Genomic DNA, 13,274 nt, shown 5'->3' with positions numbered 1-13,274 from the left:
TAATTTACTCATGTCAAAATGTCCCCAAGTTTGCATAAGGCAAACCTCAACTTACACCGTCTCTTACCACATTCCTGATCACACACCGACTGTAAATCATTGTACAGTAAGCAAACTGACTGACTGACTGAGTTCTGGTTTTACGCCGCTTTTAGCAATATTCCAGCAACATCACGGCGGGGGACACCAGAAACGGGCTTCACACATTGTACCCATGTGGGGATTCGAACCCGGGTCTTCGGCGTGACGAGCCAACGCTTTAACCACTAGGCTACCCCACCGTCCCAGTAAACAAACCTACACTGTTACACGGACGGTATTTACTACACACAACTGTCAAAGTACTGTTCCTCAGTCGCTCAGTTTACACTGTTACACAGATTATTCACACCAGAGTACTGTCAGAGTACTGTTCCTTAATCCCACAGTGTATATACACTGTAACACTGACTAATAATAATAATAATAGTCCACTTTTATAGCGCCATTCCAGGATCATCTTGCTCACAGCGCTAAGAAGGAAAAGGAGTGTTCAGGCAAACGCTTGACGGAACAATTGAGTCTTGAGAGATGTCCGGAAAGAAGAATAGGTTGGAGAAGTTCGTAGTTCTTGAGGGAGAATGTTCCACTGATAAGCTGCTGAATGGGAAAACGCCCGTTGTCCATAACTGCACAGTTTGACTTTAGGCACAATGAATAGCTGTTGAGGGATCTGGATGGAATGTAGGGCTGGAGGAGGTCACAGAGATAAGATGGAGCAATATGAGAATGACACTGATAAGCTAGACAGAGAAGTTTGATATTGACTCTCTGTTGAACAGGAAGCCAATGAAGCTCTTTGTTCTGGAACAAGTCTGGCTGCTTTGTTCTGGATTGATTGGAATCTTCTGATGACATGTTTTGGAGAACCGGCTAGGAGGCTGTTGCAATAATCTATCCTTGAAATTATTAATGAAAGGGTCAGTGTTTTCGTAGCATCCTTGGTCAGACATGCTCTAATTTTCCCAATGTTTCTTAGCTGTAGGTGACAAGATCGAGACAACTGGCTAACTTGTTTGTTCAAGTCAAGGGTTGAGTCTAACTATGCCAAGGTCCTTCACGCTGGCGGAGATGGGAACTAGCGCCTCTCCAATTTGGATGGTATCAAGCCGACATTTGCTGCGTCTACTAGCAGGGCTTATGGGTACCGACTCAGTCTACTCATTGTTGAGGTGAAGTTTGTACTGAGTCATCCATGACTTGATATCTTGACAGCAATTAGAGGTTTGTTTGGCTGATTCATGGGCAACAGAGGGGCTTGGTTTGAATGAATTCACAACCTGTACATCATCAGCATACATATGGTGTGACAGTTTGTGTCTCTCAGTAATACCGCCAAGGGGCTTGGTATACAGGGTAAACAGAGTCGGTCCGTCCTCGGACGCTTGGGGTACGGAATGAATGTTTATTTAGACCAAAGGTCAATCATTTGTACATTCAATAATGATTTAACATATTCACATGTGTATAACATTTCTCACCCCGCCCCACTCCCCTCCGCCCATGGTGGCAGACCCGTAAGATGCATCAAGATTCAAACAAATTCAGCTGTTGCTTTCTCCTTAAATATATGATACACAAACTTTGACAAATTAAGTATAACTCCAGCACGTTCGTCTTGCATCAGCTCAACAAATTTAGTCATACTTGGATATTTGTAAACTGACCTTGATATATATCTTTTTCTATAAAGTTCATATTTAGGATAAATCATCACAACATGGTATTCATCTTCAATGTCCTTACAGCAAAATGGACATAATCTTTCATTGAATTGTAACTTGGGAGTTAACCATCTATCTGTTTCAACCATTAAATTATGAGAACTTAATCTGAATTTACTTAATGCAGTTCTATATTTAACAACATCAATATCTACCAGGTATCTTTCAAAACATAAACTTTGCTTAATATGCAAGTATAACCTTGTGCCACTTAATGAGGCTAAATTATGTCTCCACATTTGCTCATATATATCCCTAATTCTGGGACTAAATGATATAAAAATCCTAATTTATTAACAACTACTTGGGTGTCGATATCCAAATCCATACTTATTCAGGGTATCCCTAAGTAATGTCACCCAGCTTACTCTATCAGGATGAGATCTAGACAGCTCTAGTAAAGCATTATAAACAACTTTAATATAACGGTACTCGTTGCTATCAATATCTTCACCCAGTACTTAACTATCCTTTTCAATCCAGACTGTAGCCAATGGTTTAGCATTAACTTCACCATACACAAAAGCAGAAGGAGTAGAGTTTAACTCTTAACGTATTGAGAGGTTAATAAACTTTAAAAAAAACCTTCTCAGTTGCATGTGCTCCATGAAACCCCACACCTCAGAACTATAACATAATATTGGTGAAATGAGGGATTTAAACAAATTGTATTGTATATCAAGAGATATATGTGGGTTACTATTGATAATACGATAGAGAGAATGTAGTGCCTTATTACCCTGATCAGATAATGTTCTCTGTGCGTCTGCAAAACTGCCCGACGATGAAAAAACAACTCCTAGATATTTAAATGTATTACACACGATTTATTGTTTTTTAACCATAATAAAACCATTTTTCATTTTCTCTTTGGGCAATTCTCCCACCCATCTATTCTAAAATTTATATTCTCACCACTTTAGTTTTATCAACATTAACTAATCACTAAGCCCCACTGCTTGCAGTAAGAAAATGAAGAATGTCTAATCCACTTTGTAATCCATTTATAGTCTCACTGATGAGCACCATATCGTCAGCAAAAAATAACAACACGAGTATACGAAGGTGTAATACTATAACTCCCAAGTCTAGAGCAGCACTCATGTAGTCAACTATATCATTGATAAAGAGTTGTAGTCAACTATATCATTGATAAAGCCTGTGAAAACACACTATGTAAACTGACAAATGTTCGCCCTGCCTAACCCCGAGTGATGATCTGAAAAATATTTTGTCTAGCTAATCTGACGCAGGATTTAACATTACCTATACATGTTACGAAGAAGTCGTAAAAGGGGTCAATTCTAAATCTAAGCTTTGGGGACACATACTAAAGTCAATAATTATAGGCTTATGATCAGAAAACTCACTGCTGCTACCAACATCAAAATTGGTAATCATTGAAAACATATCTATAGGTAACAATACAGAGTCAATTACACTTTGACCATTCCTACTGCAGTAGGTATATTCCCCTATACATTTATCTTTACCAGCTCGTCCATTAACAATTCTTAGTTGGTGAGATTTGCAATAATCTAATAATCTTATGCATTTTCGTTAGTTCCAATATCCTTTGATGAACGCTGGAATACATGTCCGTAGCTATTCAAGAAGTCATTTTCATAATCAATATCATCGCACACATAACCATCGGGTAAAGGCAAAATATCCACATCTCTGTCTGATTCGACCTGAATAGTCTTGCTTTTCGGAAGTCCTTTCATTTAAATCTCCATAAACTGAAACTGGTACGCCACAGTGTAGATGAGTAGATGATGAAGATACCCCATTTACTGAACTGGTACGCCACAGTGTAGATGAGTAGGTGATGAAGATACCCCATTTACTGAAACTGGTACGCCACAGTGTAGATGAGTAGGTGATGAAGTTACCCCATTTACTGAAACTGGTACGCCACAGTGTAGATGAGTAGGTGATGAAGTTACCCCATTTACTGAAACTGGTACGCCACAGTGTAGATGAGTAGGTGATGAAGATACCCCATTTACTGAAACTGGTACGCCACAGTGTAGATGAGTAGGTGATGAGATGATTTACTGAAACTGGTACGCCACAGTGTAGATGAGTAGGTGATGAAGTTACCCCATTTACTGAAACTGGTACGCCACAGTGTAGATGAGTAGGTGATGAAGATACCCCATTTACTGAAACTTGCTGAGTCCTATCTGTCAGATACGACTTTATCCAATTCAGGGCTGATCCACACACACCTAGTTCAGTTGCCGTCGTCCACATTGCGCCGCAGTTCATCTCCAACTTTTAGCAGGGCGGTCTCTGTGCTGTGTTGTTTTCTGTATGCTGATTGTAGAGGTTCACGAAGATTATTTTGTCAGGGCGGTCTCTGAAAGACGTGATGTTTTCTGTATGCTTTTTGTACAAGTTTCACGAAAGGATGATGTGTTAACAGCTCTAAAGTTTTTCATATTTTCTGGATCAAGCCTGGGTTTCTTAAGTAGAGGTTTTACGATTGCACATTTCTGGATTGATGGCATGAAACCAGATGAATTGGAGAGATTGTTTTGTTGGCATGGGATCTAGGGTACAGTAGGTTTGCTTCACTTTCTTCATGATGACAAGTATTTCCTCTTCTGTGAAACTGTTGAAAGACTATTCACAACAATAACGCAACACCAGTCAGGTCTCACGTTCCCCTTTTTCACGTTAGTATAACATGTGGGATTATGGGACTACTGATCTTCTGAACACATTTAGAAGAGTAGATGTACGAGGGCTGGCTGAAAAGTTCTAAGCCTAACCGTGGAAGACCTGTTCAAAGTCTATGGTTTCCATTTATTTCTCTACATAGTCCCTTTTGAAGTGTACACACTTTTGCCAACAATGTTGCAAGGCCTGGATGTCCGTCAGGAAGAAATCTACTTCAGCTACCCTGAAAAAGTTCACAGCTGACATGACGTCAACAACGTTACTATGAAAATGAGGACCGACTCGTTCCTTTGTCACTTGTGGAAACATTCGCGAGCATTCCGAGCATTAGCTTTGATAACTTCACGCAAATGTCTCAGTAGGTCAGCATAATATCTTCCGTTGATAGTCTGGCCTTTTACAAGATCAGCGGAATACCCTTGGAATCCCAAAACACTGAAGTCATCGCCTTTCCAGCAGAAGGAGCCGACTTGGCTGTTTGGGGGGCTGGCTACTCCGGAAGCTTCCATTGTTTAGACTGAGTTTTGGTTCCTGGCTGAGAGTGGTGAATCCAAGTTTCATCCATGGTTACAAATCTGGTAAAAAATATCAGGATCTGCTTCAAAACGGCGCAAGTTGTCACGGGACGTCAGGAATCTGACACGTGTCTGATCAGCAGTGAAGAGCTTTGGCACCCGTCTTGCAGAAACCTTTGTCATAACTAACTCGTTTGCTATAATGTGCTCAACTCTCTCATGTGAGATGTCCACAACACTGGCAATATGGCGAGTTGTCAATCGTGGATCAGCCATCACCATGATATGCCCCCGGTTAATGTTTTCTGGTATGGTTGCTGTTGATGGCCTTCCAGGACGCGGGTCATTGTCAAGGCTCACTCTGCCACGCTTAAATTCCCCACCCACTTCTTTACTGTGGAAAAGGAAGGGTCATCATCCCCTGGAGACCATGACGGCATGTATCTATGTTGGGGTTAGTCCTGTCAGCTGCAGGTGCTTGATGACTGCTCTATTGCCAGTTTTGTCCATTTCTGGTGATTTCACAAGATGGTCTGGAACGGAGACAATAATAACACTACAGTTGCAGTTCGTATGTCTAGGATTCAGTAAATGATTGTACTTCGTTTTGGGCAAACGTTTGACTCAACCCGACTGATCTATCCTATTTAAGCTTAGAACATTTCAGCCAGCCCTCGTATCAGTTTTTGACCGTTGTCAGTTAGCCACAGGTCAGTTGTAGTCATCCAGGAGGACGTACACACGGTGCCGACTCATCATAAAGAGAGCAAATCCGTTAGTGGGACTCATTTTTAGCAGATCCTGGTGCTACTAGGTAGTGCAAGTCCGGGGTGAATTGGGACACCCGCTAATGTATGCATAAGGTGAGTGCATGCAGAGGTTACAGGAACCTGGCTGAATTCCAGATCAGCTCGTGAAGGGTGTTCTCGTGTCCGCAGGGAATGTCGATACAGAGTGTAATTTATTACCAGCAATAGCTGGGAGACGACAGCTGGGAGAGGAACGTAGAAACAATAGGACATTGTAAACTGTAAAGTTTGATTTAATGTCCTCTGTCAAGTCTAGTATGTCTTACATTTGGTCGTGACTTAAATGACCTATTATGGAAAGTGTTATATTTACATATGAAACTAATCCGTATAACACGTTCTGTGAAAATGTACAGTCCATTACACCTATTGTATGATTCACTCAGTCATCTTTGACCCTAGTACCCTTTAACCCCAAATACCAAATACCCGACAACCAACAGTGCAAAAAACCCGGATGCATTTGAAAAAAACGTATGCTTATATTGCATTCTTTCATGGATACGTAAACGTGTATCACTTTGTTTAAACCCTGAGCACGGGAATGGTGCTGACAAGTGAAGAGATGGAACCAGAGCATGCACCTAGACGTCACAAGGGCGGTGGAGTAGCGTACTGGTGAAGGGGGTGGGCTTGTCGGGCACTTGCGTTTGATTCCAATCATCGTGCCCTGTTGCCTTGATTCAGCTGGGATAAAATCGGCCAAGAACCCGACTTACTTATCCACGTTGTCACTCCTGGTTATTTCCAACACAAATCCATCTTATCAGAGAGAGGGGATATCGGCTCCTGACGATTTGTCAGAAACTGTAAATCGTCGTTTATAAGAAAGAATAATATCAGTTTACATACAGCATGTGACCGTGCACTAGCTGTAACACAAACACGCATAATAACTTCTTATACCATCTGTCTGACCCCCGCAATTATGTATACCTATCATTGAGTCAGTGTTAAGTATATATTCAAACCCGTTTCTTATGTAAAGCGGTCCAGCAATGTTCGAAAAATATCTTTTTACCTACCATACCCGAAATGTCCTAAGCTAAACCCTGGTACAACAAACGATGTAAACTATATATAGTATAATATTGATCTTTAGGTCACTGAGATAACAACTGAATGTGGTGTATGCACAGACAATAAGTGGAATTAGACGTGAGGCGATATGAAGCAGGGTGTTGCCTAGAAACTGTGCCATGTTGATCGTCAAAGGGGTGCAGGGCGATTTCTGAAAAAAATTATAATGATTGAAATGTCTGTCACATATGCACCTGACCGGGAAGACGATGAGAGTTTCTGTTTTCATCACTGTTTTTCCTTTCCTGTCGTATGGATTCTGTTCGATAATCGGCAGATAGGCAGATAATCGGTACTAATAGTTCGTTCTGTAGACATTAGCATTTGCCAAATACGAATAATTTCAAAATATGTCATAATAACTACATGACCACGTTTATTTGCGTAAATTTACATTTATTTATGGAAATTTTGAGATCAACAGACATTGTGAATAAACATCAAAAACCAAAACCAAAAACGAACTGATTTACTAAAATCTTGTGACACCAAACACCTTATTGTAAAAGATATAGACACATAATCAGCTAGAACTATTCTTCCATTATTTACCCGGTTGATCTGTCTGATAAGTCGTGACATTCACAACGTCCTCGCTGATTATGGCCATGGACGTGTTGTCAAATACTGTAAGTCATATACATGTCACACAGCTGTAAATAGCTAGATACGATCACCAGGATACTCGCGTACAGCTATCAACTCCAAATAGGCTAGTTATAGATGGCCGGTAACTGACTGTAGTCCTGGCAGCTCGCATAAAACTCTGAACCAGCTGTGAAACAACCGGTGATAACCTCCGGTACGACGCTTAAGGACCATCGCCGTCATTGGCGGATCCAGAGGGGGGGTTCGGGGGGTTTGAACCCTTCCCCTTTCAAACTTCCTGGATCCGACCACGGCCGTTACTGATACGTGCTCATCTCCAACTCATGTACAGGATCAGTTGTCTGCACATTATATCACATTTCTTGATGGATTAAAACTGCCGGATAGAAGAAGGTGTAATCGTTAAATTTAAAAATTACAAATGTTAATAAATCTAAGCTGAAAACAGTCACTTGAACACCGCAAACTTAAGGTAAAAAACACAACAACGATGCTTGTATCCCAGTCAAATACGTCACACTGTATAACCATTTATTGTGTCACCATCAAACAAGGGCGTACAGTTTCTTTTGCATGGTAGCTTCCATGATATATCTCCACACATGTGATAAGGTATACCAGTATACAGTGGAACCCTGTTACCCCTAGATCACTACTTTCCAAACGATTTCTGTTATGATTTCTGTTATATGCACATGAACACTACATGATTTAATTATTTACAGACCGCCGCCATATATCTTGGACACTGGTGAGTGCGTCTCCAGCCAACAGACCAGCAATCCATGATTCATTATTAATCCGTGTGATCTCACTGGAGAGGATGGCGTCCGGAATAACAGGGTGTCACTGTCACAGAAGTTAGACCTTAACGAGGAACTGAATCGTTTGCACTTTGACTACACGTCTAACCTAACCTAACCTAACCTAACCTAACCTAACTTAACTTAACTTAACCTAACCTAACCTAACCTAACCTAACCTAACCTAACCTAACCTAACCTAACCTAACCTAACCTAACCTAACCTAACCTAACCCTAACCTAACCTAACCTAAACCTAACCTAACCTAACCCTAACCTAACCTAACCCTAACCTAACCATACCTAACCTAACCTAACCTAACCTAACCTAACCTAACCTAACCTAACCTAACCTAACCTAACCTAACCTAACCTAACCTAACCTAACCTAACCTAACCTAACCTAACCTAACCTAACATAACCATACCTAACCTAACCTAACCTAACCTAACCTAACCTAACCTAACCTAACCTAACCTAACCTAACCTAACCTAACCTAACCTAACCTAACCTAACCTAACCTAACCTAACCTAACCTAACCTAACCCTAAAGGAGATAGTAACGGATATCTAAAAAAGTAGGATTAACCAAGATAACGAAGTACTGATAGTCTACTTGCGCACATAATTTGCGCAGTTCTAAAGTTTTCAAAGATGGCGGAAGGTACCCGGTATTCTGCAGTGTTTCCCAAGCACTGTTTTATAGCAATTGTGTCAGTGGCCGGGTCTTCAGATACTGTAAGATATTCCTTCCCTTGGAAGCACCGGGTGCCATCACTGATCTAAGTAATTCATTCATATAAGTTTCGTCACCACCGTCCAGTTGAATATGTCTTGGTTGAGACAGTTAATTCCCTGGTGTAAGCGTGTTGTAATTATGTAATGACGCTCTATGGCTGTATGTTCGTTCCCCTTGTCAGCACTTGTATATAAGCAGCAGCTGATTGTAATGACACATTCACTTACAACATCAGTTCTGATATCACTTTACAAATAGTGTTTTGCATGCACGTGTATTTTTGCTAGTATTGATGAAATAAAGTGGTAACGTGTTCACTAGAGTATTCCCTCACGACATGGTCTGTATATTTAGTGAACACCATTAAGTCCATGCTTCATATTCTAAGCCAGTTTGATGGTTCGGACCATATCGAAAGAAGTAATGTCTCTTTGTGTATTCGTAAACCTGTCCAACATACAGTTGCCCGGAATGAGGGGTTTCCAGATTGCCGAGGTTACGAGAGTTTACATGGAGTTACGACAGTCGTTAGTGTTAGTGTCCTGATTATGTGGGTTTCACCTCCAAACCCGAGTTCATGGATTTCACCTCCATACCTGAGTTCATGGATTTCACCTCAATACACGAGTTCATGGATTTCACCTCCATACCCGTGTTCATGGGTTTCACCTCCATTTCCATGTTCATGGGTTTCACCTCCATATCCATGTTCATGGGTTTCACCTCCATATCCGTGTTCATGGGTTTCACCTCCATATCCGTGTTCATGGGTTTCACCTCCATATCCGTGTTCATGGGTTTCACCTCCATATCCTGTTCATGGGTTTCACCTCCATATCCACGTTCATGGGTTTCACCTCCATATCCAGTGTTCATGGGTTTCACCTCCATATCCATGTTCATGGGTTTCACCTCCATATCCGTGTTCATGGGTTTCACCTCCATATCCGTGTGTTCATGGGTTTCACCTCCATATCCATGTTCATGGGTTTCACTCTCCATATCCGTGTTCATGGGTTTCACCTCCATATCCGTGTTCATGGGTTTCACCTCCTCCATATGGGTTTCACCTCCATGTTCATGGGTTTCACCTCCATATCCATGTTCATGGGTTTCACCTCCATATCAGTGTTCATGGGTTTCACCTCCATATCCATGTTCATGGGTTTCACCTCCATATCCATATGTTCATGGGTTTCACCTCCATATCCATGTTCATGGGTTTCACCTCCATATCCATGTTCATGGGTTTCACCTCCATATCCGTGTTCATGGGTTTCACCTCCATATCCATGTTCATGGGTTTCACCTCCATATCCGTGTTCATGGGTTTCACCTCCATATCCATGTTCATGGGTTTCACCTCCATATCCGTGTTCATGGGTTTCACCTCCATATCCATGTTCATGGGTTTCACCTCCATATCCATGTTCTTGGGTTTCACCTCCATATCCGTGTTCATGGGTTTCACCTCCATATCCGTGTTCATGGGTTTCACCTCCATATCCATGTTCATTGGTTTCACCTCCATATCCGTGTTCATGGGTTTCACCTCCATATCCATGTTCATGGGTTTCACCTCCATATCCATGTTCATGGGTTTCACCTCCATATCCATGTTCATGGGTTTCACCTCCATATCCATGTTCATGGGTTTCACCTCCATATCCATGTTCATGGGTTTCACCTCCATATCCGTGTTCATGGGTTTCACCTCCATATCCATGTTCATGGGTTTCACCTCCATATCCATGTTCATGGGTTTCACCTCCATATCCGTGTTCATGGGTTTCACCTCCATATCCGTGTTCATGGGTTTCACCTCCATATCCATGTTCATGGGTTTCACATTCATATCCGTGTTCATGGGTTTCACCTCCATATCCGTGTTCATGGGTTTCACCTCCATATCCGTGTTCATGGGTTTCACCTCCATATCCGTGTTCATGGGTTTCACCTCCAAATCCATGTTCATGGGTTTCACCTCTATATCCCTGTTCATGGGTTTCACCTCCATATCCCTGTTCATGGGTTTCACCTCCATATCCATGTTCATGGGTTTCACCTCCATATCCATGTTCATGGGTTTCACCTCCATATCCGTGTTCATGGGTTTCACCTCCATATCCATGTTCATGGGTTTCACCTCCATATCCATGTTCATGGGTTTCACCTCTATCTCCGTGTTCATGGGTTTCACCTCCATATCCGTGTTCATGGGTTTCACCTCCATATCCATGTTCATGGGTTTCACCTCCATATCCGTGTTCATGGGTTTCACCTCCATATCCATGTTCTTGGGTTTCACCTCCATATCCATGTTCATGGGTTTCACCTCCATATCCGTGTTCATGGGTTTCACCTCCATATCCGTGTTCATGGGTTTCACCTCCATATCCATGTTCATGGGTTTCACATCCATATCCGTGTTCATGGGTTTCACCCCCATATCCATGTTCATGGGTTTCACCTCCACATCCGTGTTCATGGGTTTCACCTCCATATCCATGTTCATGGGTTTCACCTCCATATCCATGTTCATGGGTTTCATCTCCATATCCGTGTTCATGGGCTTCACCTCCATATCCATGTTCATGGGTTTCACCTCCATATCCGTGTTCATGGGTTTCACCTCCATATCCATGTTCATGGGTTTCTACACCTCCATATCGATGTTCATTGGTTTCACCTCCATATCCATGTTCATGGGTTTCATCTCCATATCCATGTTCATGGGTTTCACCTCCATATCCATGTTCTTGGGTTTCACCTCCATATCCGTGTTCATGGGTTTCACCTCCATATCTATGTTCATGGGTTTCACCTCCATATCAGTGTTCATGGGTTTCACCTCCATATCCATGTTCATGGGTTTCACCTCCATATCCATGTTCATGGGTTTCACCTCCATATCCATGTTCTTGGGTTTCACCTCTATCTCCGTGTTCATGGGTTTCACCTCCATATCCATTTCATGGGTTTCACCTCCATATCCCTGTTCATGGGTTCCACCTCCATATCCATGTTCATGGGTTTCACCTCCATGTCCATGTTCATGGGTTTCACCTCCATATCCGTGTTCATGGGTTTCAACTCCATATCCATGTTCATGGGTTTCACCTCCATATCCGTGTTCATAGGTTTCACCTCCATATCCGTGTTCATGGGTTTCACCTCCATATCCATGTTCATGGGTTTCACCTCCATATCCGTGTTCATGGGTTTCACCTCCATATCCATGTTCATGGGTTTCACCTCCATATCCATGTTCATGGGTTACACCTCCATATCCGTGTTCATGGGTTTCACCTCCATATCTATGTTCATGGGTTTCACCTCCTTATCAGTGTTCATGGGTTTTACCTCCATATCCATGTTCATGGGTTTCACCTTCATATCCATGTTCATGGGTTTCACCTCCATATCCATGTTCTTGGGTTTCACCTCTATCTCTCCGTGTTCATGGGTTTCACCTCCATATCCGTGTTCATGGGTTTCACCTCCATATCCATGTTCATGGGTTCCACCTCCATATCCATGTTCTTGGGTTTCACCTCCATATCCATGTTCATGGGTTTCACCTCCATATCCGTGTTCATGGGTTTCAACTCCATCTCCATGTTCATGGGTTTCACCTCCATATCCGTGTTCATAGGTTTCACCTCCATATCCGTGTTCATGGGTTTCACCTCCATATCCATGTTCATGGGTTTCACCTCCATATCCATGTTCATGGGTTTCACCTCCCTATCCGTGTTCATGGGTTTCACCTCCATATCCATGTTCATGGGTTACACCTCCATATCCATGTTCATGGGTTTCACCTCCATATCCATGTTCATGGGTTTCACCTCCATATCCATGTTCATGGGTTTCACCTCCATATCCGTGTTCATGGGTTTCACCTCCATATCCATGTTCATGGGTTTCAACTCCATCTCCGTGTTCATGGGTTTCACCTCCATCTCCGTGTTCATGGGTTTCACCTCCATATCCGTGTTCATGGGTTTCACCTCCATATCCATGTTCATGGGTTTCACCTCCATATCCATGTTCATGGGTTTCACCTCCATATCCATGTTCATGGGTTTCACCTCCATATCCATGTTCATGGGTTTCACCTCCATATCCATGTTCATGGGTTTCACCTCTATCTCCGTGTTCATGGGTTTCACCTCCATATCCGTGTTCATGGGTTTCACCTCCATATCCATGTTCATGGGTTTCACCTCCATATCCGTGTTCATGGGTTTCACCTCCATATCC

The sequence above is a fragment of the Haliotis rubra genome, unplaced genomic scaffold (genome assembly GCF_003918875.1).
Source record: "Haliotis rubra isolate DU_JTF1 unplaced genomic scaffold, ASM391887v1 Scf730, whole genome shotgun sequence".
Lineage (NCBI taxonomy): Eukaryota > Metazoa > Mollusca > Gastropoda > Lepetellida > Haliotidae > Haliotis > Haliotis rubra.
The sequence above is the reverse complement of the archived record's forward strand: the minus strand, read 5'-3'. Positions refer to the sequence as shown.